The 27,184-nt window shown below is 38.3% G+C and overlaps 1 long non-coding RNA gene across 1 annotated transcript in view; it reads left to right on the top strand.

Moving 5' to 3' along the window:
• LOC141576222 (uncharacterized) overlaps positions 1-27,184 on the top strand; it is a 541,790-nt gene that overhangs the window by 268,398 nt on the left and 246,208 nt on the right. Inside the window, exon 2 of the long non-coding RNA XR_012504513.1 lies at positions 7,351-7,431. This is a non-coding gene — a long non-coding RNA (uncharacterized LOC141576222). The remainder of the gene's footprint in view (positions 1-7,350; positions 7,432-27,184) is intronic.

Raw genomic sequence — 27,184 nt, 5'->3', positions numbered from 1 at the left:
TTATTGACTGCTAATTCAATGTCACCTCTTCCAAGGAGACAACTCCCACTCTGTCTTGTTGGAAACTTGTGGAATTATACCCTTCCTCTTTAACCCTAAAGACAGTGATAGCAGGAGATGATTATTTAGCATCAGTGCATTTCCCAAAGTTTGGGCCATATGGTTTCAGATTAAAAGTACAATGTATAGAATCCTACCAATTCAGTGCAGTTGAAGCCACAGAAACCTCCCAGTTCTCGTTTTATAAGAATTTGAGCTCTGCAGCAGGTGAGGTTCATGTGTGTGTTGCCCTCCTGTAGGTGTCTGGGTCTCCACTAAAGCTGTCTCGTGAGGTATCGCTGGACACTTCCCCATCTCCAAGTGAACAGACAACAATCCAAGCACAGTGTAGTCTAAAGGCATACAAAGCCACCCCCATACCAATTCCACAGCAATAAAATCTGCAGATACAGCCCTGGCTCAGTCATATATTACAGTTCACATTATGGAAAAGAAGAGTTACATTTGAATCTAAAACATGTCCATTCAGATTACTTGATCATTTTCTCCAAGTAAAATTGATGTTTTTAACTGTAACAAGGGGCTGTTCAGGGGACTCTTGTCCAAACAAAACAGCAGTCTGCCCCAAAGGTGACTTTAGTCCTTACCATGGGAGACAGAGAAACCCGCTTGCAGTGTTTATATGATAGCTTTTCCCTGTTGTGTCCATCAAAATTTCCAAAAATGTAACGTAAGGGTAAGGGTATCCTGTTTCAAGAGACAAAAGAAATGTTACCCATAATCTTGCCGTCACTGAAGACTTTTCCAGTGTGTTCATCTAGCCTGTTTTATTTCTTTTAAAAAGAAATACTGATTTAAAGTACGTAAGACAACCTCAAATATATCCTACCCATAAATGTTTAGCGAAAAATAGAGTAAAAAGTGAAGCCCATCTTGACCCCTCCTGCCCCACTCTCACTTTCTTCCCCCCCCCCAGAGTCAACCACTGGGAAGGGAATTGTTTGCACACTCTCTGATTTTTTTTTTTAATTGAAGTATAGTCAGTTCACAATGTTGTGTCAACTTTTGGCATAGAACATAATGTTTCAGTCATACTTTTTTTTTAAGTAAAAAATTTTTTACCATATTTTTGAGGGTCGGAGGTAATTAGGTTTGTTTATTTATCATAATGGAGGTAGTGCGGATTGAAACCAGGACCTCTTGCATGCTAAACTCATACTCTGCCACTGAGCTATGCCCTCCCCCGACCTTTGTTTGTACATTGACATGTATAGATGAGTGCACGTGCCCATGTAAGTGGGATAGTACTTAGAATACGAATAGTCACTTAAAGGACACATTTTTAAATGGTCGTAAACACTGCCAAATCTCCCTCCAAAACACCATGACAAAGTCACATGATGGTGCATGAAAGTGCCCCTTGCTCTGCAGCCTTATCAACTTCAGATCTTATTAAGTTTTTTCCAGTCTATTTTTAAACTCCTTGCATTAAAGCCATAACTGTTTTTATATGAGATGGCTAGTTCTGACATATAATAGGTCATGTCCTCCTTCTCTAGGGTTCATTTTTCTCTCTGTGCAATGGGCCTAATATTGCCATCCTCTTCTTAGGGCTGTTGCGAAATTTCGAGGGATTGGCAGGAGTCAGATCATGTATGGCATTTGCAGGGTATGGTAAGAAGTTTGGGTTTTATTCTGAATACAATCATGTCTTCTCTTTCTTCCCTTTAAGAGATCCCCTCATATCTTTTTGTCTGAATTCTCTCAAGCTTTTATCTGTCTCTTTCTTAGCAAAGTCTTTGCTGGCGGGGCACATGTTTTTGTTAGTAAACGCTTTGAGCGCAGTACTCCTTCACTGCTGTGTTGAAGACAGTGCTTGCATGTAGTAGTTACTCAGTAAATAACCGTTAAGTGAAAAATAGAGATCTACAGAAATGAGAGGCCACAATCTCATGATTTTTGGTTTCCTGTCTATATCTCTGAGGCAGAGTAATCTGGGGAGTCTACTGAGAGATGATTCTAATTAGGACACATGGTGATTTATAGAACTTGGGATGCTAAGAGGAACTGGTCCCCGTTGATTAAACTTCCAGTGTTAGGATGACACACATTAGCTTAACAGGTCAATTACTGAGGTTGGTCAAGCTGTATGAGCTCTTCCCTTCTCTGATTAACCATTTTATCCCTGGCTATCTCATTCTACTCTGTTTCCTGAGCAAGACAAGATGAAATCTTTTGAATATTAGGGAATCCAGGATCTTAGTTCTTGATAGTTATTTGTCAAAGCTTTTATAAAAAAAACATTTTTTTGGAGGGGAGTTAATTAGGTTTATTTATTTATTTATTTATTTATTTATTTTTAGAGGAGGTACTGGGGATTGAACCCAGGACCTCGTGTATACTAAGCTTGCGCTCTACCACTTGAGCTATACCCTCCCCGCTAAAGCTTTTTTCCCCCTTCTTCTGAGAAGGGTAAAAGGAATTTTGCTATGTTTAGATGCATTTTGTGAGGTGCTAAATGGTTCACCAGTGGGTTCTTTTTATCTGGGAGAGTCAAAAAGCCAACTCTAATAAGAGTGGCTGAACTATATTGGGAGGGGGCAGAATGACAGTCATTTTTCCCCAGGAAATGTAGTTAATGCTAAATGTCTTGCCTTTAAACTTGGTGTCATGGATGAATGAGCCTGGGACATACACCTTTGTCTCCCATACATCACCACATTTATGTGCACATGTATATTTATATATATTATGGTTATATACGTATATATTTACCTAGCATGTGTTATGCATTTTATATTTTACATATACATATAAATCTATTAATCCAGGTTAAATCAAATCTATCTTGTAGGAGAAAGGAAATGATAAGTAGATCTTGAGAGATGTATGTAGAGGGGAAAGGAAAGTCAAACTTGACAGAGAAGGAGTGTGGATGCATGGGTCAGTTGAACATAGATCAGCATCAACCAGCCAGAGTGCCTTCTCCATCTCAGTTTCTCCATGAATTTTAGAACTTGCCTTTTAAAACTAACTCTCTCTCTTTGGGATGAACGGCTTGTAATTAATTTGAGCCTGCCAGTAGCTAAATGTGTCTTGAAAACTGGGGTGCCTGATGTTTGGGCCGATGTCTTGACATACACATGCATAAGGCATTCTATCTTTACTTTATGGAAATCACCCATCACCCTGGTTATTTTGGTCTGGATGTATTTTTAGATTTCTCCATCCGTGTCACCTTGTTTTTTTTGGTTTAGTTTTGTTCTATTTTTATCTCTTGGATTGTTTACAGCATATGAAAAAGAGGGGAAGTTCCTTATTTGAAACACTAGTGATTAAATACTGTGGAGTTTGCTTTGCTTTGGGGTCCTGAATTGGATCATAGCCAGGGACGTAGGTGAATGGGTAGTTCCTTATGTGCTTTGCAAGGAACTGCTGAAATACCCTGATGGCTCACTTTCACTGCCCCCTTCCCATATGGGCTTTGACTTCCCGCCTGTGTATGCAGATTTCAAAAGACACTGTTACTAGGCAAAGTGTCATTCCAAATCTGGATCCCAGGTGTGATTATCCGGGATCTTGTGCTTTAGAGGTCATCTTCTGGATCACCTGAGTGGAGAGCCCCTTGAAAGCGAGCTGATAGGGAAGCAGGAAGTAAGTATTACCATATCCAGAGAATTGACCAATCCACCATCATAGTAAGAGAATTTTGTATATCCCTCTAGGTAATTGATAGATCAAGAAAATAAAACTCAGAAATAATATAGGAGACTAAGAAAAGAATAAAAAAGAATAACGAAAGTGTTAACTTTAATGAACATACATAATTAGAATACTTTTTCTGACTATCATAGAATAGAGGTTCTTTTTAAGCATACAAGAAACTGATCATGTACTATGCCTAAAACACATTTAAAAATTAATCAGTATCATACTGATCATATGCTTTAGCCAAAATGCATTTAAGTTAAGAAATGAGTAACAAAAATGTAACCAACCCCCTTATATTTGAAAATATAAAAATGTTACTATGTCACTCATGGGTCAAAGAAGAAAGCATAGAAACAGAATTTATCTAAAAGCTAATAATAAGTAAAACTGTACAGTGGGAGAATGTAGCTTGATAATTAAAGGTAGAAATAGAAATTGTGAATTATTAGTTTAGAATCCCCCCCAAATTAATCACTATACCCATATGGTTTATAGTTGAGATCTGTAAAATATTTAAGCACCATATAATTCCAATCTTACACATAATATAGAAAAATAGGAGACACTGTCAGATTATTTTGTGAACCTATATGTAACCTTGTTTAAAAAAAAGCAGATGATATAAGGAAGGAAAATTACAGGTTTGCTCACTCACTACAATAAATACAAAAATAAAAACCAAAATATCAGCAAATGAATCAAGCAGTTTATTAAAAGAATAATATCTCATAACTGTGTTAAGTTTTTCAGGAATCCAGTTTTAGTTCAACATTAGAAACTCTTTTACTGTAATTTGACACTATCAGTTTAAAGAATTAAACCTGTATGTTTAAACCTTCAGTCACCTGAAGATATGCCACCAAAACGAGATTAAATTTGACGTCCATTCATAATTTTTAAAAACTTTCAGCAAACTAGGAATATAAGAATACTTCCTTAATAAGAAGTATGTGCAAAACACCTTTAGGAACACTTATAATCATGAACTATTAGAAGGAATTATTTTAAAATCAGAAACAAATGATCCTCACTATCATCGCTTTTAATAAATTATGCAGGTGGTTCTAGGCCATGCAATAAAGCACAAAAATAAAGTTATGTGGGTTAGAAAGATAAAAACAAAAAATGTTATTTGCAGGTAGAATGATGACTTAGGCAATTGAAAAGACAAATCTACTTATTAGAATTAATAAGAGTTTAGCCAGACGGCTGGACACAAATTTAATATACAAAAATCTAGATGCCAGCCTTTCCAGACACCAGCAACAAACAATTAGACAATGTTATTAATTAAAATAAAGCTACTATTTAAAATGCCACCATTTAAATGTGCAATTTTCCTCCATAGATATACTATGGAGAAATATTTTAAACTTGTCAAAACCATTAAATGGACAGATTCATCTTGTTCTTAGGAAAACTCAATTTTATAAATATTTAATTCTTTCCAAATTGATCAACTCTAATAAAAAATCCCAGGAAGATTTTTCCTGAAACTTAAAAAGCTGAATTTAAAAAGTGCAAACCTGTTGGTGGTTCTTAGGTGTTTACATCTATCAAAATTAATCAAATTGTACATCTTAAATATGTATAGTTTACTGTACAGGAATTATACCACAATAAAGGTGTTAAAATTTAGTAAAAATTGCAAACCATAAAGTAAAATGGTTGATGAATTTGGGCACAGTAAAATAAGAACTTTTGATCATGAAACAACATCTTTGGGAAAGTAAAGAGCCAAAACTAGGAAACAGATATTTGCAACACATGTAACAGAGAAGGGATCAGGGACCATGAAATATCAATTATTACCCTGACTTAAAAAGGAAAGACAAACATCTAAATACAAATATGGGCTCAGAGAGGGGAGAGTATAGCTCAAGCGGTAGAGTGCATGCTTAGCATGCTCGGGGTCCTGGGTTCAATCTGCAGTACCTCCTCCAAGTATAAATAAGTAAATAAACCTAATTATCTCCCCTTCATAAAACAGGCAAATAAAAACAGAAATATGGGCTTGGAGAGACATTTTTCAGAATAGAAAACATAAATGTTCAATAAAAAATATGTATAGACTACAATGAGATACCATTTCACAATGAGATACCACCCACTAAAATGGCTAAAGTAAAGAAGACTGACAGCATAAAATGTTTTCAAGGTTTTGGAGCAACTGGAGCTCATACATTGGTGGTAGGAATGTAAAATGATAAAACCACGTAAGAAAATCGACAAGATTCTACTCTTATGATCTAGCAGTTACACTCCTAGGTATTCATCCAGGAGATATGAAAACACTGTGCACAATAAACATAGTTCAAGAATGTTCACCACAGATTAATGAATAAAAATATCAATCTAAAAGTGACTCAGATGTCCATCAGTAGGAGAATGGACAAAATGTGTATTTACACAATGGAATATTACCATTTAAAACGAAAGTAGTACTGATGTATGCAACACTCTGGATGAATCTGAAAAACTCGTTGGGTAAAAAGATCATGTATGGTGTATGCTCATATTTATATTAAGTTCTGCTGTAGGCAAAACTTCTACTGTGATAGAACTCACATAGAGGGGATTGTGGTGGGTCTAAGAAGGGACAAAAGGGAAGTTTATGAGGCAATGGAATGTTTTCTATTTGGATAGTGATCTGGGATACACAAGCTGTATGTATTTGCCAAAAACGACTTAAGGTCTGTGCATTTCAACTGCATTTAAATTATCCCTCAATTTTAAATAGTCTTATAAATGCTGACAGTGATTACTTTATGGAAATAAAGAAATGAAAAGCTTAGTTTTAGTATAAAATTTCTACTGACATCATCATGCTCAGGTTTAAAAAAATTATTTTAAACAGCTTAAATGGAAGTAAATATAACATTCAAAAATTAGCTTTGGTTTTGGTGAAAAGTAAGTACATTGATGGAAGTGAAAAATTAGAATAAAATTATTGTATGGGAAAAAATGAATAAAAGTTCCATCTATGTCATCATGGAAATAAAAATTATGACTTCAGTGAGATATTTTAAATCCATCAGATTTGCAAAATTTTCAAAGCCTTACAATATCAAATGTTGGTGAAGCGTGGAACTGTGAGGATTCTTCATAGACTGCTAGTGGAAGTGTATTTTTGTGGTTATATTTGAAAATAGTTTGCCATTTATTAGCAAGTTAAAGATACACCTACACTATGCCTTAGAAATTTTACCACTCACTACTCTAGAGATCCATCTTCAGTAGTTTTTCATATCTCCTTGAATAAAAGTCCAAAGGCTAACAGTAGCTTAAAGGGCTCTATAGAATTTGTGCCACCTCACCTTCTAAACGCCCATCTGATCCCATGCCCTTTTACTCCATTCCTCGCTTAGCGCATCAACCTCATAACAGTCCTTGGTGTTTGCTTCACACTTCAAAAATGCCTCTAACTTAGCACACTCTTTACCCAGAAGAGAATGGCTTGCTCCCTCACCTACTTTAGAACTTTACTCAAATATCTCCTTTTCATTGAACCTGAAAATACACCCTTCCAACACTCCTTAACCTCTTTTACTGCTCTAATTTTTATCCATAGCATTTAGCATCATCTAATATCCTGAATATTTTACTGACCTGTTTATTTTCTGTCTTCCCCCATTGCAGTATAAACTCCATGAGGCCAGACAATTTTGACTGCTGTTTGACTACTGGAATCCATGGACCTAGATTAGCTCCTACATCATAGTAAGTGCTCAATAACTCTTTGTTGAATGAATGCATAGGTGTTCATAAGAGCATTACTTGATAATAGACTGTTTTTCAGAGCAGTTTTAGACTCACAGCAAAACTGAGCAGAAAGTACAAGCGTTCCCGTATATCCCCTGCCTCCGAACACATACACACAGCCTCCTCCACTAACAACATCCCCCACCGAGTGGTCCATTTGTTACAGTCGATAAACCTACATTGAGACATCATTATCACCCAAATTCCATAGTTTGTATTAGAGTCCACTCTTGGTATTGTACATTCTATGTGTTTTGAGAAATGTATCATGACATGTAGCCACCATTATAGGATTATACAGAATACTTTCATTGCCTTAAAAGTCCTGTGTGCAACAGCATTATTTTTAATAGCAAACATATGGAAACAAATATCCATTAGCAGCAGAATGGTAAGTAAAACATGTTATGTTCATTGAAGGAAAGACTATACAGTTGTGGGAAAGAATCAACGATGACTGCATATATCAGTGCGAATGATTCTCACTGATATGATGGATAGTAAAAAACAAGTCATATAAAATGTATATTCTATGATTCCATTTATATGAATTAAAACATGTGAGACTAGGAGTGTATATTTTAGGGCCTCATATGAATTTAGTAAAACCATAAAGCAAAGTAAAAATATGCAATCAATATGGTTTAGGAAAGTGGTTACGTCAGTGCAGGAGAAGGTTGGGTCCGCAAGAGCTTCGATATTATTGGCAATATCCTTTATCTTAAAGCAAATGATGGTGACATGCATTTTCATTTCATTTTGTATCTTTATATCTTACCTCCATGTTGTGTATTTCATTTTGTTATACATACATATTTAAATTTGTTTAAATCGCAAAATGTAACTCAGAAGGTGCTACTTTAGATGGAGTGCTCAGATAATCTCTATGAGAAGATGACATTTTAACTGAAATCTGAACAGTGAGTTAGGCATTCCAGGATCTAGGAAAACATGGATTATAAGCGAAGTGAGAGCAATTCTAAGGTCTGTGAGCCATGACTGAAGAAAGCCCAGAAAAGAAAAAGGTTGGAGAAAAGGGAGAGGAAAGCTGACCCAAATACCTGAAGGACTGAGGCAGAAGATGAAGATTTATCCTGGGTAGTGATGAAAGGATGCAAGTAGGCCAGTGGGCTAAAGCTATAATGAGACAAATCAGGACAAGATCAGGAAGAAGTTTTAAGACTCAGAACCTGACAAGATACTACTTCAAGAAACAGCAAGTTCTTAGTCACTGAAGTTGTTCTTAGTAACTTAGAAGGTTTTTCATGTGTCTGTTTATGTATATATTTTCATTTTAATATTAATTTTATATTACTGCCCCCTCTATTCATTTTCTCCTCTTTGGAAACGCGCTCTCAGTTTCCTGCAAGGGTATGGGCTTTTTCTCCTCCCTGTGCAATGGTGGTGTGACTAATAGTTAAGATACCCTGGCTTATTCTATCCAATGGGTGAGCTTCAAGCCCAAGCTAAATATCTACCCCTGTCTCTCTCCTTCCCTCCCCCCACCTCCCCAGTCCTGGGACTTTCTTGTTCCCATGAGCACAAGGATAGAAGCAGAAAATCCATTCCAAAGAGCTTTCCAGTGACTCATTTCTGTACTGGAGGGGTTTATAAGTGATCATCAGGTTCAGTGACAAAGGTTTGAAGCTGTGTTAGCATAGCATTTCATTTCACATATGAGCAGCAACATGACATAAAAGAAGACGGCAGCCAGTCACCTCTCTGGCATCCACTGGCCCGCTGTGAGAAGACTGTTGGTTAGCTTCTGTTACCTTCATCCCTGAAACTAACTTGCTTCCTGCCCCTTTTGGTTACAGTTCTTTGTTTCTTCTCTCCATTTCATGATACACCATTCCAGTAATTTCCTTTTTGTTGTCGTTGGTTTCAAGTCACTCTGCATACTCAGTTTCTGTATTCTGCTTTTCCCTGCACAGCCAGTATGGTGCAGCATAATCTGCTTCTGACAGTAAGATCTCAGAAGGGATAGAAATAGTCACTAAATCATGGAACCTTTCATTTGGCCTTTAGTGACCATTATGAATGGTGAAATTAAATGAAGTGAGATGGTTTGATCATATTCTCCCTTTATTTTGGTCATTGAAATCATCCTACACAACTGCTTGCGTCCCTGTGGGCAGTGCTAATAATTTGAGGCAGTCTTTTAGTTAGTTTAATTTTGCAGGTGCTGTTAGGAGAAACCAGCTGGCTTCAAGAAAATTGCCCTCTAGATGCCAGCTAGCCACGATATTATCAGCTTTTTGAGGGTTTTCAGAATAACAGATGAGATAATAGTAGGTTTTTAAAATCCCAGTTTAGATCCGATTTTGCTGCATTTAACACCAATGGTTTTGCAGAAGCAGTTATTATTCAGTCCAGTCCTGAATTCATTCCCCCCTCTTCTCCTCTTCCTCCATTTTCTAAATAAATGAAATTGCTCACTTTCCCTCTCTCTTTTCTTCTTTCTCCCCTTCCTCTCTTTCTCCTTCCATCCTTCCCTCTCGTCTTTTTTCTCTTAGGCACACACAAGCTGACAAGCTAAAACATCATATAGGGTGTCGACAGACCTCAACCCATCCTCGATGCTACAGGAAAGCTCAACTTGCAATGTGTTAATTGCAGACTGCAGAAATGCATGGTGGGCTTCTGTGATAAAACTTACTCCAGGCAAGCCAACACAGTGATTACTTAGTCATGTTAAGTGTCACATTCATTAAAAATTCTGACTGATGTTGCCAAAGTAGCTCACATATTGGAGAGAATGTTACCAGTCTCTTCTGCTCTGAAGGTCTTTTGAGACAATAAGGTGAAGTGTATCCATGCATACTTGTTGAAATAAACCCCCTCTTTCCTTTGCCACATTTCCTGAAATGTCCAAAGTTATTCCTTTCTGTGAAGATAGACTAGCTTCAAAAGTTTTGGTTTAGAGGAAATATATTTGAAAGATATTCATAGCCTATAAAGGATTAGGAGATGGAATACTTTTTATAATGAAGCTGTGAACATCACTAAACCCCTTATTGTGACAGGGAATTTTTAAAACTATGGATGAGAATCAAGAGTTTGAGAATGGTCAGTAATTTGCACTGATAATAGAAAAAGTTGAACTTCAGGTTTCCTTCCACAGCTTCAAATAGACTAACCATAGACTAACTCCATTTTCATCTGTTTTGCATTTGGGGCTTCTGTATTAGACTCTGTTAAACAAAAAAATCTAATCAAGGCTGCAACATATTTGACAGTCACTACTGTGACAGAAAAGTCATAATTTTGACAACGGAAAGGGTCATAGAGATGATTTCATTTCGCAGATAAGGAAACTGAGCCGTAAACAGATGGTGTACTTTATCCAAGGTCATAGAGGTAACCAGAGGCCAGAACCTCATGATCTTGGCTTTGCCCATGTTGTCCCCATTTCCCAGAAATATTCTTCCTGTGCTGCTTTTCTTGGCTTCTAAAGCAGAGGTGGTCAAACTTTGACCTGTGGTTCGAATCTAGCCCGTAGGCGGATTTTGTAAAGAAAGCTGTATTGGAGCGCAGTCATCACCCTCCATTTCCTGTTACCTGTGGCTTTTTATGTGTGACACCAGCAGAGTTGAGTAGGTGATATGGAGACCCTGTGGTCTGCAAAGAATTTTCAATCTAGCTTGCTACTGATCAAGTTTCCCAACTCCTGACCTAGAGCCTAAAGTCTGTTCTAACCTGTAACATCCACGTGAATGGAATGAGAAGAAAGAAAGAAAATGAGATGGATGGCATGTTTTGAGGCTTCATGTCAGCAGAGTGAATCCTTGAAATGGCCCTTTTCCAATTAGCCCTTTCTTTGCCTGCCGGCTTCCAAGTCACTCCAGGCTGCTAAGCACCCCTCTCCCCATTTGCCAGGCCATCTGCATGCAATTTCTCTCCCTGCTTGTAATTCGAGCATTATTTCTCCTCATCGTCTGATTTTTTAAAGGTCCCACATACATTTTGTATCAGAAGATATTTTATGAAACACAGATACTCAAAATAGAGCAAGATTTATTTTTTAATGGCGGAGAGAAGCTGCTGCTTCACTGGGAGACCAACTCCAGACAATAAGTTGCCTCGTTTGACTGTGGCCTGTGGGATATTTTGTATTGAATGTAGAGGTAGGCCTGGTGATACAGAACCGTGTCCCGGAGGCTCCGGCAAGTCGTTGCCCGGGTCCCGGGCCCTGGTTGAAAGTGCTCCATTTCAGCTCTCACTGTGCTTCATTCAGGTCCTGTGGCTTTTTTTTTTCTGGGATAAACACTGAATCTTGATTATACTTTTCAATATTGTTGGCTAATGCTAATTGATCACTTATTATTTGCCCAGTTCCTTGCTACATATTGCACGTGTGTAATCGGTAATTCTTTTTCTCCACATTTTATAGGTGATGAAATTGAGACTCAGAGATCAGGTAACTTGCTCAAGATCTCACAAGTACTAAGTCACAGTGAGAAATCAGGCCCAGGTTTGTCTGGTTCCATTGCCGCTTCTTTTTAAACCACTTCACTCGCCCGAGTTGTACATGGACAGTAATACAAGGCTTTTTAATGCTAAATGCAGAAACAGAAAATAATCTTTCTCTAAGGAAGGAAGAAAGCTCCAGGAATAGTAATGTCTTTCCTTAAAGGCGATTCCAAAATCTTTATACTTGCTGGTCTTTTACACGTAAGACATTCGAGTTATAGACAGAGATTGGCAGTGTTTTTACAATTGCCGTGTTAAATCGATTTAATCAATATTTCCTGAACACCTGGCACGTGTGAGGGTCTGTGCTATGTTCTAGTCATCTCTTTGTGTCAATAATACTGTCATTGTTGTCATGTTCACAAATTGACTGAGACGTTAGGCATAGATAAATAACAAATACTTTTTGACTGAATGAACGAAGTGAAGTGTTGGGAATATCACACTGGCTAAGAGAGACATAGGACCTATTTTCCTAAATCTCACAGTTCAGTGTGTGAAGCAAACATACAGATAATGGATGTGTTGGATGATGTACAAAATAATAGAAGTGGGCATAAGGTGAGAATTTAGGAATTTGGCAGATAGACAAAGTGAGGAAGGACGTTTCTGGCAGCAAAACCTAAAATGTGCAACGTCATGGGGATTTGAAATAGCATGACGTGCTGACGGATTTATAGGTAGTTCGTTAGTCTTGGAGGGTGTAAAGACATGTACCTGGACACAGAGATCGGGGAACCAAGGAGTGAGTTTTTTTTTTCATTTAAACAACATTTCCTGGGCATCATTTGTGCAGAGTGCTGCAATATGGTTTGTAGGAGCCATGAGAAATTGAAGAAATTTCCGTAGAACTTTCGAAATTCTGGAGATGATAGTTGGCTTCTGGAGATAAAAACAACTAGGGCATATAACCAAGTGCACGTGTGGGCCACAGTCATCTGAGTTTTGGAAGGAGCTTTCCCAACTTGGCTAGAAAATTTATCCTCACCTTACTTTTTCTCCTTTTTTCTAGTCTTGTACTTGTCTTACTTTATGCCATACTTCCTTTTTTTTTTATTTTTATTCCTACCTTTTCTCCTTCCCTACTCTTACTTCTGCTTCACCCTTTTCTCTCTGTTCTGGGAGTGTTAAAGTCCCCATAGTCTGTCTGTCTGTCTGTCTCTCTCTCGTTGTAAAGACTGATAACTTGGAAGGAGAATTAGGGAGAAGAAAATAATCTTTTAAGTTAGTTTTTCATTCCAACCTCAGACACAGATATGTCACAGTCTCTTCATGTGCTAAATAGGTTTTTGGACCTTAATCTAAGTCGTGCTCTTTGAAATTTAGATAAAATTACATCAGGGCGTTATCCTACATTTTGTGGGATGTTCATTGCCTGCCCAGTTTTTTTTTTTTTTTGGTATCAATGAAAAGGAATCACATTTTATTGTAACTTCTGGTTCAGAGTTTTCTTTTCCATTGAGTTCTCGTTCTTAACTGGTCCATTTCTTCCCTTTTCTTTCTCTTTCCTTCGTCTCATGCCAATCCAGAATTGGGAGCTCAGTTGTATTTCTTTGATTTGCACAACAAATACCCACTGGCACATATCTTCCTTGGCTTACAGTGGGGCTACGTCCTGATAAACCCACTGTAAGTTGAAAGTGTCATAAGTCGAAAATGCACTTAATACATCTAACCTACCCACCATCAAAGTTTAGCCTTGCCCACCTTAAACATGCCCAGAACACGTACATTAGCCTAAAGTTGGGCAAAATCATCTTACACAAAGCCTATTTTATGATAAAGTGTTGACTATCTCATGTTATTCACTGAAAGTGAAGATAGAGTGGCGGTACGAGCACAGAATTGGAATTCTAGTGGTTGTTTACTCTCGTGGTCACGTGGCTGACTGGTTTCCGTGGCTCGCCAGAGCTGCCCAGCGTCTACAGAGAAGACCTTACTGCATGTGGCTAGCCTGGAAAAGGATGAAAATTCAGAATTATGACTTTTACTGAACGTGTGTTGCTTTCACACCATTGGAAAGCTGAAAAATCAAGTCAAACCATGGAAAGTCAGGGACCATCTGGGTGAGCTTTTGTATTTGTGGCAATTTCGCAGCATCATAAATATCCCATTGTATCACAAATATGCTTTTTCCTCTCCCCTCACAACAAAGGCTTAGTTAATTCTTCTGTGGGGAGGTTTAATTTGCTCTACTTTTATATGTGTTCTTCCCAATCCAGGCCCTCCTGATCTCACCTTTTATACCTAATTATCAAGATATTTTGTTAAAAATATTATCATTCCTTTTCTAAAGGAGGCTGCCCAGTTACTAAAATAACGTTTTGACACTGATATAATAATAGTTCAAAGGCTTCCTTTTTCTTAGTGGTGCTGCAAAGCGCCCCCAGGAGCCGCTGAGGGACGGGAGAGAAGACGGGGGCATGGGCAGCAGGCCCCGCATGTCCACAGCCCTGCTTCAAGCACACCAGCTTCACTTTGATTTCTTTGATATATTTGGTTTCTTGACCATTTAGGGTAAAAAAAAAAGTTCCATTTCTAAAGTAAATTTTGGAAGAGCCCTGCTTTAATAAGTTTCAACTGTTAACTCACAAAGATAGTGTGAATTCGAGATAGAGAAATGTATTCCAAAGGAGGCAGAGGCTAAATTCTTGATAGATTGACTCTGGGGGCAGGAGGGCGTTTCAGGGAAATGTAGCCCTTTCTGTTTATGGCTGACTGTGGAGTTCTGTTGGACTGTGCGTCTGCCTGGGGCAGGACAACGTGCCAAAGGGGCAATTCCAGATAGAGGTGGACTTGATAAACCCAGCTCTTAGTTCCTCATCTTTATTTTCCCCCAGATGTGAGTGATGAACCATTTGGCACTTGAGTTTAGGATGACTTTACTATTTGCTGTCATCCTGAACTTTTCTTTCTTTGCTTCCTGTACTCCGCTGATCTTGAGTGTGCTCGCCGATGTGATTCAGGACCCTAGCTGTCTCTCAGATGGATTGGTTTGATATGCTGCTAGCAATTAAGAAGAAATAAAATCCTATTAATTAGACACTTCTTCTGATGAACTCTTGTGAGTAATTAAAAATAACCGCTGGGTTTCCTGGAATTTAATAGAAATCTATCACATTTTGGCTTCTTCCTCGAATTGAGGTCATTTCTGCACATCTTGTTTGATTTATGAATAATTATCTCCTTTAAGGTAGAAGTTGTGTTGTGTTTATCTTTGTGTCCTCCATGGTTCTGGGCAGATATTAGGTTTGCAGAAATAACTTGTTAAATTTTTGCCAAAGTAGACCATGGCCCACCATAGTATTGTATTCCCTATTTTAAAAAAGGCATCCTGGATCCAGTCCAGCAGGCGCGGCCCCCTCACCAGCTGGATGCCCTCCTCCATGGTGGTCCAGGGCCTGAAGGGCAGTCCGGTGGCCTCCAAGTGCAGGAAGGACTCCCAGTGCTGGCCCCAGGCCAGCAGCGTCTGGCAGCCGCCCCGCAGGGCCTGGCAGCGGTGGTTGGAGACGGCATCGCCGGTCAGGTCACCCAGCATGAATTCAGGGACAGCGCCTGGCCCCCCTGGTCATACACCCGCAGGATCCAGGGACACCTTGCCTACAGTCCCACGGGAGTTGCCAACAGACATCATAAGTGTTCGGGTTCCCTTGCCATCCTTACTTGTGGAGCCAGCCACCAGTTTCCATGCTCTCTCTGGCCACTAGTCTCCATACTGTCCATTGTCTTCCTGACAGACTGAGGGAAGGCAACAGGGGCCAACTGCAAATGGTTATGTCTGCTCCAGTGACCATCAAATGCTAAAAGAACTTCTGTTTCAAAGGACAGATTCTGGACTTCTGAATATCATGATCCATTTTTCCTGTATTAAGATGATAGGAGATAAGAGCGGTGGTTAGAAAAGCAGTTGTCAGAGGAGTAAAGAGTAGTTTGTTTTGAAAGCTATGACTGCTTAATAGTCATATAAAATGGGCAAGTCATTTCTACATTCTGAGCCTTAATTTTCATATTCTAAAAAGGGCAAAGAACAATAATATTCCTCATTGTTTTTTTTAATCTATTTGTTTTTAGAATTGAGAGGGAATGTGTACAATTGCTTGGAGTACCAAATTAAATTTAAAACTCATAATGAATAATCATGAAATTGGATTATCAACCTATTCTATAACAGTAATTTATATAGTAAAAAACACCACAGTACTCTTTCTTTCCCATTCATGTTCTGTCTCTCTCTCTCTCTCTTTCTGACTAGCCAGTTTCAATGGAATATTAAAATTATTACAAAGTAAATGTATCTGGCAAATTCATGTCTGTTGTGAACTTCTCACTTGCTGAATTTTAATAAACTATTTTCCCAGGGGGGAGAAAAAAAAAGGCATCCTGGCTGTTGAAAATCAGTTGAGATTGGTAGGGAATTAAGAGGAAGGGAACTGACAATTTTATACATTCTCTATATGCTGCACGTTATTGTTGAAATCTTTTCTATGTCATCTCATGTATTGTGCTTATACCCCAGTGTCACAAGTTTCATGACAGACATTTAGATCTTCCTTGCCAAAGTGTTGGCTTCTTATTATGTAGACTGCATGATTTTAAAAGTCCCCTCTTGTCCTTGGTGCTATGACTTAATCATCATGGCTTCCTTTTGGGCTATGACCTCAAGATACAATATGCATTCTGTCCCCAGTAGGTGGTTTTGATACCACCCTTTTTGACTACTTTCATTAAGTTTAACAAATCTGTTGTACGTCTGAGGCTATCACAGGGCACGGAGTATTTAAGAGAAACAAATATACAAACAACCTTGGTACTATGGACTTGAAATATCCTCCAAATCGGAACTCTTTGTGACCTCCATCCTTCCCTTCTTGGTTCTCTAACTAGTCTTCACTTTCTAGTTCCTCCATGGTCATAACTTATATCCAGTGAGACATGTCCCTAAGCTTACCTTGCTATTGAAGGAACTCGTGACTGTCTTGTGCCCTCATTCCTTGTACAGTTTGCAAAAAAAACAAGCTGTCAAGCCTAGGTCTCCTGAGCCTCAGAGCCACATCCCTTCACAGGTATAGAAGTTTTCTCTTGGTTTTAACATCCTTCCTTTTATTTTGTTTTCCTTCCGTACAGAGGGCTAAGCTCCTTTTATCTTTTTGTCTTACTGACTCCTGGCAGTCCTTTAATCCAGTCACTCTAGTTAACATGCCACTCTGTTTTCTCTAAATAGTTCCTAGTAAATCACAGAATTGTGATAAGGTCACATATTGAGCAGAAAGCTAGCCAAGAGGACCTAGACAGTGGGGAGAACATTTCTTCCCAGCAGGTAAACTCACATAGGAGAATCAGGATTTATGCAACAAACAAATCAAGGGATAATTTTTCACTTTACAGAAGGACTCACCATGGGTTTCCTTTAAATAGCTGGTTCCCTTAGTGTGTGTTACAATGGTATTCTATTGCAAAATAATCAAATCCAAGTTCAAGTTTTCAGAAAATAGGAATTATTATGATACCTAGTAAATTTTATAGATTTTCTCTACCTTGAAAATAAATTTTAAAAAATTAGGCCTGCAGTTAATATATATAGCACAATAATAGTCACTCTCAGGGAAGGTAGGGTGTTGAGTGTCATCAGTGTTTCTCCACCTGCGGCAGACTCTCCTATGGTACTTTTAAAATGGAAACTCTCCAGGTGGAAGGCCTGTGAATCTGTACTTAACAAACTCCTTCAGTGATTATAATCACTCTGGCCAGACTTTATGCAATGGCTACTGGTCTTCCATGTTTCGATTTCTGTGCTTTTTGATAATGTGTTCTCAAATAGTCTTGCATTGATGGATGCATTTTGTCCTTCATACATAGCTACATTTTTTCTTAATTTGTTCTATTACTTTCTTCCTCTCACTCAGGTCAATAAAAAAAAGTCAGTCCCTCTTTAAATGCTAAGCTTTGTGCTGATCATCATATTAAACTTGTAATGGAGAGATGGCCATGATGGTGAGGGCACTGAGTCACCAAGAAGGTTGTAGAAGGTCCAATGTGATATGAAGTGATTGCCTGACCCAGACAGGAACAATGATAGTCAGTGAGCACAAAGTGAGAATGCCTGTTAACACCATTACACAGGTGAATACAGATAGTGTTACAAGGTCCCAGAAACTTCCTTTACTCCTGATATTCATTATCCCACCCATCTCCCCAGAGGTAACTACCATCCTGATTGCTGTCTCCAATAGATTAAGTTAACTGCCTATTTTCAATTTATATAATGTAAGTTATATAGTCTGTACTCTATGGAATATTTCGTTCAACATTGTATTGATAATATTTTTAATTCTGGATATACTCCCTTTGTCAGTTATATGTTGCAAAAGCCATTTGGTGGCTTGCATGTTCTCTTTCTTAATGGTGTCCTCCTAAAGAGAAGCTACTAATTTTAATAAACACCTATTCATTGTATTTTCCTTCAAGTTAGAAGTCTTTTCTTACTCAAAATTCTTAAAAGTGTTCCCCCTTGTTATTTTTGGAATTTTTGTTTCATCTTTCACATGTTGAACTATAATCTGTCTTAAAATCATTTTTGTATATGGTGTGTAGTAAGGGTCAAATTTCACTTTTTCCCTGTTGATAGCTAAGTAATCCAACACTTTCTTTTCCCACTGCTTTCCAGTGCCACATTCGTCATTGATCAAGTATCCGTAGATGTGTTGATCTATATCAGGACTCCATGTTATGTTCTATTGATCTTTTTGTACTAACACTCTACCACCTTAATTATTGTAGCTTCATAATAAGCACTGGGTACCTGGTAGTATAAGTTCTCCAACACTGTTTTCCTTTTAAAGATTGCCTTGACTATTCTTGGCTGTATTTACATTTATATGTTAGAATTATGTTGCTAATTTCCACTAAAACTATAGGGTTTTAACTGGAATTGTAATAAATCTGTAGGTAGATTTGGGAGAATGAACGTTTTTAAAATACTGAGTGTCCCAATCCACGAACTTAGTGTATTTTTCCATTTATTTCAGTCTTCTTTCTACCAATAATGCCTTACCATTTTTCTGTACAAAGCATATCTTTTATTAGATTTACTTCTAGGTGTTTGGCTTTTTTTTTTTTTTTTGGTTGCTCTTGTAAATGGTATCTTTAAATATATATATTCACATTATTTGTTGATACTATATAAAAATCCATCTTGTATATAGACTATGATTCTGGTCATGGTGCTAATTATTAATCATTATAGTTTACTTTTAGGTTCCTTTATATTTTCTATGTGTACAATTCTGTTATCGGAAAATATAGAGGAATTTATTTCTTCCTTTACAATCCTTAAAATTACAGTTTTTTCCTTGACCTCTTCGCTCCAGTAAGTATCTTGAGTACAGTGCTGAATACTAGCAGGTAGAGGGAACATTCTTGTCTTACCCCTAATCTCAGGGAAAAAAGCTTTCAGCATTTCACCTTAAAGTATTGTGTTTGCTGTGAGATCTATGTTAAGTCTTTTGTTACACTAAAGGTGTTCCTTTTAATTATTAGATTGATAAGAGTTACTTTTAAAAATCATGACTGTATTCTGAATTTTACTAAATGCTTTGTCTGCTTCATTGAGGTATTTTTACTTGATTTTGTTCATGTATTGAATAGCAATGATTTGGTTTTGCAAGTTAAACTAGCCTTGCACTCCTGGTATAAATCTAACTTGATTTCTATTTCTTTTTGTAGTTTTTAAATTTTTTTCCAAATACTTCAATGCCATATTCTTAGAAGCATTTAAATTACAAATTATTATATCTTGATAGAATGTTTCATCAAAATTGGTCGCTGTCATCAGTCATGCATATTATATTAACGTCTACATTTTCTGTTTTACTAGAAGTACACCAGCTCTCCTTTTCTAATGGAAGCATGATGTATCTTTTCCATTCTTTTGTTTCAGGTATTCTGTACTTTACGTTTCAGCCTTTCTGTGTCTTTACAGGTAAATCTCTTGTAAGTGGCATATAGTTATTTTTAATCAAGTTTGATAATCTATATATTTTTATTGGAGCATTTTTGCCAGATGTATTTAGTGAAATTATTGATCTGTTTAGCTTTAAGTATAAAGTCATCCCTCAGTAACTGCAGGGGATTGGTTCCAGAACCCTTGTGGACACCAAAACCTGCAGATGCTCAAGTACGTTATACAAAACATCATAGTACAATTGGCCATTCGTGTTTGTGGGTTCTGCATCTGTGAATGTGGAGGGTTGTCTGTACCTTCTAACTAGTTGTTTTTATCTGTCATCTGTCCCATCTATTATATGTTCCCTTACCTCTCATTTATTCCCTTGTTTGCATTAAGTATATTTTGACTATTCTTCCCTTCTATTCGTTTATTTGATATATATTTTATCTTATTCTTTTGGTGATTATGATAGAAATTATAACATGCTCCTTTGACTTATTAAAGGTTAAATTAGTTAACATTTTTCTGACTTCATAGACAAAGCATTGCCCTGAGGATACTTTAACTCTATCTACCACCCCCCTCTTTGGGTTACTATCATTGCATATTTTAATATCATATATATTTTAAACCCCAGAAGGAGTTAGTATTATTATTGCTTTGCATAGTGAATACTTACTTGGATTTACCCATATATTTAATCTTTTCTTTGCTCTTCACCCTTAACTTCATCTCCATTAATGTGGGTCTGTTGATGATTATTTCTGTCAAATTGTTAGCATTAAAATGTTTATTCCATCGTCTTTTTTCTTTATTATTTTCTTTCATTTTGGAAGAGTTTTAGATTACAGAAAAATCATTAAGATACGATAGAAAATCCCCATATACACTTGTATCTGTTTTCCACTATTATTAACATCTTACATTAGTATGACACATTTGTTGCAATTAATGAACCAATATTGCTATATTATTGTTAAAGCCAGTATGTTATCAGATTTCCTTCTTCCCCCCCTCAGTTTTTAGTTTTTCCCTTGTACCTGGATCCTTTCCCTGCTTTTTTAAAAAAAAATTTTTAATGACATTGATAGTTTTGAACCATACTGACAATGTATTTTGTAGACTGTCCCTTGTTTGGGACTTCTCTGACATTTTCCTCATCATTAGACTAAGGTGATGGGGTTAGGGTAAAAAAACACAGTAAAATGACTTATCACTGTTGACATTTATTGTGATCCATCTCACTAAAGTAGCATTTGCCAAGTTTCTCTACTATAAAGTTACTCTTTTCTCCCCTTCCTGTATTGTTCTATTCTGTCGTTATTTTTGAATGATAAATACAGTGACATAATTGTTGGTTAGCAATTATTTCCTCCCTGCCTTTGAAAATATCTTCTATATATCAGTTTTTTAAATGAAGTATAGTCAGTTACAATATATATATATCAGTTTTAATGTTGTCTTTGAACTCCTTTTTATGACTTTCTCTTTGTCAATTTTTACCATCTTCACTATGATATATTTGTAAATGTGGCTTTCTTTGTGTTTATTCTGCTTGGGTAACTGGAACCTGTGGCTTCTCAAATCTGTGCCTTGATGTGTCTCCTCACTTTTGAAAATACAAGCTATTATTTATTCAAATATCACTTCTGCCCCATTCTACTTCTCTTCTCCTTTTGGGACTCATGTCATCCATTTTTTTTTTTTTTAGAAATTTTGCTGTGTACAAAATATCTCTTTAAGTCCATTCAGTATTGTCCAACTTTTGTCTATTCAAGGTTTGGTCAAATCTATATATTACTTACTTTGATATCTTCTAGTTTACTAATCTTTTCTTCTGGGTTGTCTAATTTGCTTTTCAACCCATAGACTGAGTTTTTAATTTGACTAATTTGTGCTTTCCATTTCTAAAAATTTACAGTTTCTTTTATAAGTCCCAGTTTCCTATCACAACGCTGCATCTTGTTGTTTAAATCCAGAAACCTGTTATTAATCATAGTTATTTTGATTTCCTGTGTATCTTTTAATATCTGGGTCTCCTATGAGTGTATGTCAATTTCATTTTCTTAGTGTTTAGGTAATTCTTGTCCTTTAGTATGATTGGTTATTTTTATTGAATATCATATATTGCATATTAATAATTATAAAGATATTCACTACTCTGAATGATGCTACCTTTCTCTAGAGGGGATTTATTTTTTGTGTCTAGTATGCAGTTAGGCTAGGAGGTAAAGTTATTCAAATCTGGGCTTCAGCCATTCGAGACTTCATCTATTTCTGCTTCATTCTTACTGTTAGGACATCACATTTGAAGATACCAATTGTCAACCTGTAAGATTTAACAAAACCTCTTCATAGGACCCAAATTCCAGTGTTTTTCCTTTCAGCCCTGTGAGATTACAGAACACTCTTTTTAGCTTCTCAGCTTCAGTATGCTATTTTCTGTTTCATAATTGGCAAACCCTTCAGGAGAAGAGTAACCCCAAACTCCTGGCTCCCCTCTCTTGACTTCTCCTTTCTTTCAGATTTTAGCCCTCCATATTTTCTCTTGGTATCTTTTTAGTGTCTTCAAATAGGTTTTGCTTTGTTTTGTTTTGTTTCTCTTTCCTAATTGCTTTCACTGAACAACATAGTAAAATAATAGTCAATCTTTAATGAAAATGGGTCCAATTCCTGAGCTACATTCTTTGATAGTCTAATTCAGTAAGTTTGGCATTTGGGACTAAGAATCTACATTTAAAGAAGAGCCACAAGGTGAGTGTGACCTAGGTGTTACACAGATTGTCCATGTGGAGAATCTTTAGAAACACTGTCTTACACATGCATATAGCATGGATTATCAAGGAAAGTAGACTAGGTCATTTAAGGTTCTCGTTAGCCCAGAGTCTTTGGGAATTCATGAACAAGCTTCAAAAGCTGTCTTCTAGGAAAAGTAAGTGTTCTTTGCCCACGAAAAGATGACTCTTTCCAAGTTATGGTGTCCAGATCCCAGAAGCTTTTCTCCACTTTCCTTCTGAAGAATGTAAGATTCATGGACTAATGTGTTGTGAGTCAACTTACTCATGAAGCTTGGCTATGACCTGCTTTGTGTCTATTTCTCCTGTCTTATCTTATTTTTGCTTTATTTATCAATAATATAAATCATATCACATCATCCTTCGATTTAAAACCCTCCAAAGTCTTTCCATTAGAGTTAAATCCAGATTCTCTTTTCCTGGACTACAGGTCTATGACATCATCTGGTTCCGGGCTTTTCTGTCTGGCCACTCCGCTGCCTGTTCCCTTTACTTTCACCACACTGCTTTTCTTCATTTTTCTCTATAATTCCAAATTCATTCCCCTCATATGGCCTTTGAATTTGCTGTTTTCCCTGCTGAAGTGGTTTTTACCACGATCCGAATCTCTGCTTGGTAGGCTTCTTCCCACCATTCACATCTCAGGTAAAATGTCATTACTTTATAGAAATCATCCCTCAACTGCTTTTCCAGTTCCCCTCACCCCTGTTCTCCTCTATTCTATCACTCTGCTAAATAAATTCCCTTCATAATGCTCACATAATCTAAAATTATATATATGTGTATCTATATATATTTTGTTTGTCTGTTTCTAACTAGATACATAAGCTTCCTAAATTCAGGGACCTTATCTTTTTTTTTTTCTTTTTATTGTTGAAGTTCTTATGCCTGGGAAAGAGTTAACACCTAGTGTCAATATATATTTGCTGGAAAAAAACAAATGAAAAAATACAGTAGGCACTTCCAAAGGTCCCCACTAGCCCAATGTCTTCACATATCTATCTGTCGAAAAGTCCCTGAATTTTTTTTTTCTCAGACATTTTCCCAGGCTAAAACTGCTAAATACCTCTGAGAAGAGTAATGCTTTAAGATCTGATCCGCCTTGTATATCCCAGGTCACATAATAAAGGAATAAAATTTTGGATTTTCAGTAAGACAGGAGGGTGCTGAGAGGGAACATTCTGGAATACGGGTCCCTTCTAGGGAAGACAGAACTAATTGGGTTACTACAGGCACCGATTCAGACATCCAGTCGCCACTTGAGAGAACAGAAGGAAGGTTGTAAATATAAATTATGTGGATTTCCCACTTGGCGAAGGGCCATGTTTAGAATGAAGAGACCCTTTCTCCATCTTTCAATTTGTAAGTGGTTTTCATCTCACATCCTGGCTCAGCACCTTCCTTCCCTTTAGAAAACTGTCTTTTCAAATTCCTGGGACTTATTTGTCATTTTCTTACATGCCACAACCAGTTGTTTCTGTTGTTGCGTTGTCCTACTGACATAACGTAATCCACTGTGACAGATGCAACTATGGTATCTCAGTGCCTTGTAAATGGGAGACGACAGAGGGTTGGATCCTGGAGGAGTACGCTGGCCTCTGCCTCTGCTGACAGAATCTTAACGACTAGATGTGGTTCTAAACCTTCATTTGTGGGCTGAAGCTTTAGTGGTTAGGTTTAGGCTTTTTGTGGAACTCATAGGTTTAGCAATACAGACTGACACAGTGCTGTGAGCTGAAGGTACTGTTGGGACCCAAAAGCCAAGCCCTCAAGATGTTTACCAAAATACTAATAATAGTAGCTCAGATTTACATGGCACTTCCTTTGTGCCGGGCGCTATTATTTCTATGTGTTGCACATATGCTTGCTTATTCAATCTTGACAATTCTGTGAGACAGGTGTGGTGGAGAACATACTGAAACTTAAGTCTTGCTGCCAAAACTGAGCTCTTAACAGTGTCTCTCCTCTACTCTATTGGTAACCATGGAGAGAACTGTTAACGGTCGTGGTGGCAATAATAACAATAGTTATTGTTAACTGCCAGTATTTTGTGCTGTGACCTGTGCTGAGAGCTTTACCTACAGTATCTCCTTTAACCCTAACACTAGTTCTACAAAATAAGTATCGTTAGAAATCTTGTGTTGTCGATGGGGAATGTGAGGTTCAGAGGGTGGAGACTTCTCATCCAAGGTCTTGGACTGAAGACGAGGGGATGGCCAGGAGCTGAACCCAGGCTTCTCCAGACTGGGCTCCTCAAAAATTCACATCCTCTTCCCGCACGGCCATGCTTCAGTTAGCGTATCAGCCACCACATCAAGTTTTCCTTTGACTTACAGCGAGGCTTTCTGACAAGGTGGGAGAAATCAGTGACTCCCTCTCTGCTGCGTTATAGGTGGGGGGTCTCTGTGTGTCCACGTGGGCATCGCTCTGTACACATCTAGCCAATAAATCAAAGATAGCAATCTACCTGACCCTGGGCCCTGTGGGAGGAACTTGTATCTGAAGCTTTCCAAGGCAAGTCTTCTTTCTCCTTTATTCAAGCACATTTTCTCTTTGCTCTTCTTCTTGTACAAACATAATACATTTCGCCTACTGTCCTTCATTGTTCCTTTGAATTGGTTATCTTGCTGTTGGGATGGAGCGAATAGATGCTTCCTATTATGTCTGCTCTCTGATGTTGTTTTTAAAACAGCTGGACAAGATGAGGGACTGAGGCTGTGGTCAGAGTTTAGGGCCCCAGACTTGTCCAAGGGAAGGTCTGAGGCAGTGAGGAGAGCAAAGTCATTGTCTCCCAGGTGGACTAGATCCATACTTAATAGTACTGCCCTTTAGCCACTTCCCCGCAGGGACTTCAATTTTCCGGTCATTGTGCCATTTGCAGCGCAATGCAGATCGCTCAGCACCGCTCTCCCCGCTCCCACCTGCTGCCCTGTGTCTCCGTTCCCTGCTACTTCTTCCCCTCCATGAAGTGTGCCGCAAAACATGAACCAGCGTTATTTCCCTCCCACACAGCAGTCAGGGATTGCCTGTTGGTGCGGAGAGACCAGGCAGGGGTCCAGTGTCACAGCCACCTGCCTATCCGGTTCTGGCTTTTATCAGTCCTTTTGACTCCCTGCCCCAGGTCTTCATTCTAGTGACATGGTAACCTCTGCAGAAGGCTTATCAAAGTCAGGGACCGACTTCCTTCCTTGCGCCCAGCACCGAACCCTGGCCCCATCTATCAGGAGGGGAACTTAGCTGAGCTCAGTTGGAAGCTGCTGTTTGTATGCCCCCTGCTTCTGTTTCTAATGACTTTCCTTTGGCATCAGTTGCACTTTGCTGCCAGCGGACCCCTTCACCCACCGAGGATGGGCGGCAGTGGGCACGCTGCCTTGGTTTTATGAAGTAGCAGCGGTGTCTTCTTGTACTTAACAGTAATCTGAAGGTCAGCGCTTTCGCCAGGAAAAGACAGTCTTTTAAGCCTTAAAAAGGGCATCAAATCTCGTTATAGCTTCTGCCACAGCAGTACCTAAGATCTCAGACCTGGACTGTTGATGCCAGAAGGAAAGGCATTACGAAGAATGCCAAAAAGATGGGTGGGAGAGTTGACACCTACTCTTACTGGAATGCACCATTGTGAACTTTGACTATTTGCAGAGGAACAACAGTCTCCTCACTTGAAGTTTTTGTCCTGCTTGACAGGCTGCATCCCACGTGGAGCTTAATGCCTGGGCCAGTGAGGTTCGAGGGATGGGTGAGTTTTTCCTTGTCTGTGTGTTTGGAGGATGGGGGGGGAAGGGAATTGTGTGTGAAGACTAGAGTCTATCAAAAGAGGGCAGGGGCAAGATGTGGCTTAAGAGAACAATATTTGATATTATAGCAGTTTTAATCGTCAAAAGCAAAGTTTGATCAATTTTTCTTGCCTGATGGAAATCAGTAGCCCCCAGTCAAGTTGCCCTGTATCAAATGGTCCGGTGGCCAGCCCCGCCTCAAAGTGGCTTTATTACAACAGCGGGAAAAGTTGTGCTGTATGTTTATGGAAGGAGGAAAGAGTTAAATTGAGAAAATCAGCTTTATCTTTCAGGCCTCCCTCGGTCATGTATTTTCCCTGTCTGCTAGCCGTTTGAGGTCACTGATGTTTTGAGTAAGACAACCAGGAAGAGTGCCTTGGTGACAGCGCCTTGCCCTCTTTAAGGGCCGAGCTCAGGGCTTATTCATTGAGAAGGTCTTTGATTTGTTGCCCCTTTGCATTTTCCTTTCACCTGCGTTCTGCTTTGATGGCTCCTGCCTAGTTGACACTTGTGGCTGCTGTTGAATTCTGTTACCTCACATTTGGTGACTTCAGGTGACCTCTCTCGGTCTCCACGTCTCTGCCTCTGCCTGCTTGTCTTTGTCTTTCTCTTTAGTGCAGTCTGTCACTTTGCCTCAGCCTCTTAACCTGTCATTTTTTGACTTTCTATCTTTTGGGGGTCACTTCTCTGCAGATTCTCTCCCCTGGAGTTATCATGAGAAAAGTGAT

This window comes from Camelus bactrianus, chromosome X (assembly GCF_048773025.1).
Source record: "Camelus bactrianus isolate YW-2024 breed Bactrian camel chromosome X, ASM4877302v1, whole genome shotgun sequence".
NCBI classification, from domain to species: Eukaryota; Metazoa; Chordata; class Mammalia; order Artiodactyla; family Camelidae; genus Camelus; species Camelus bactrianus.
Note: the sequence above shows the minus strand (reverse complement) of the source record. Positions and strands in the feature narration are given on the sequence as shown.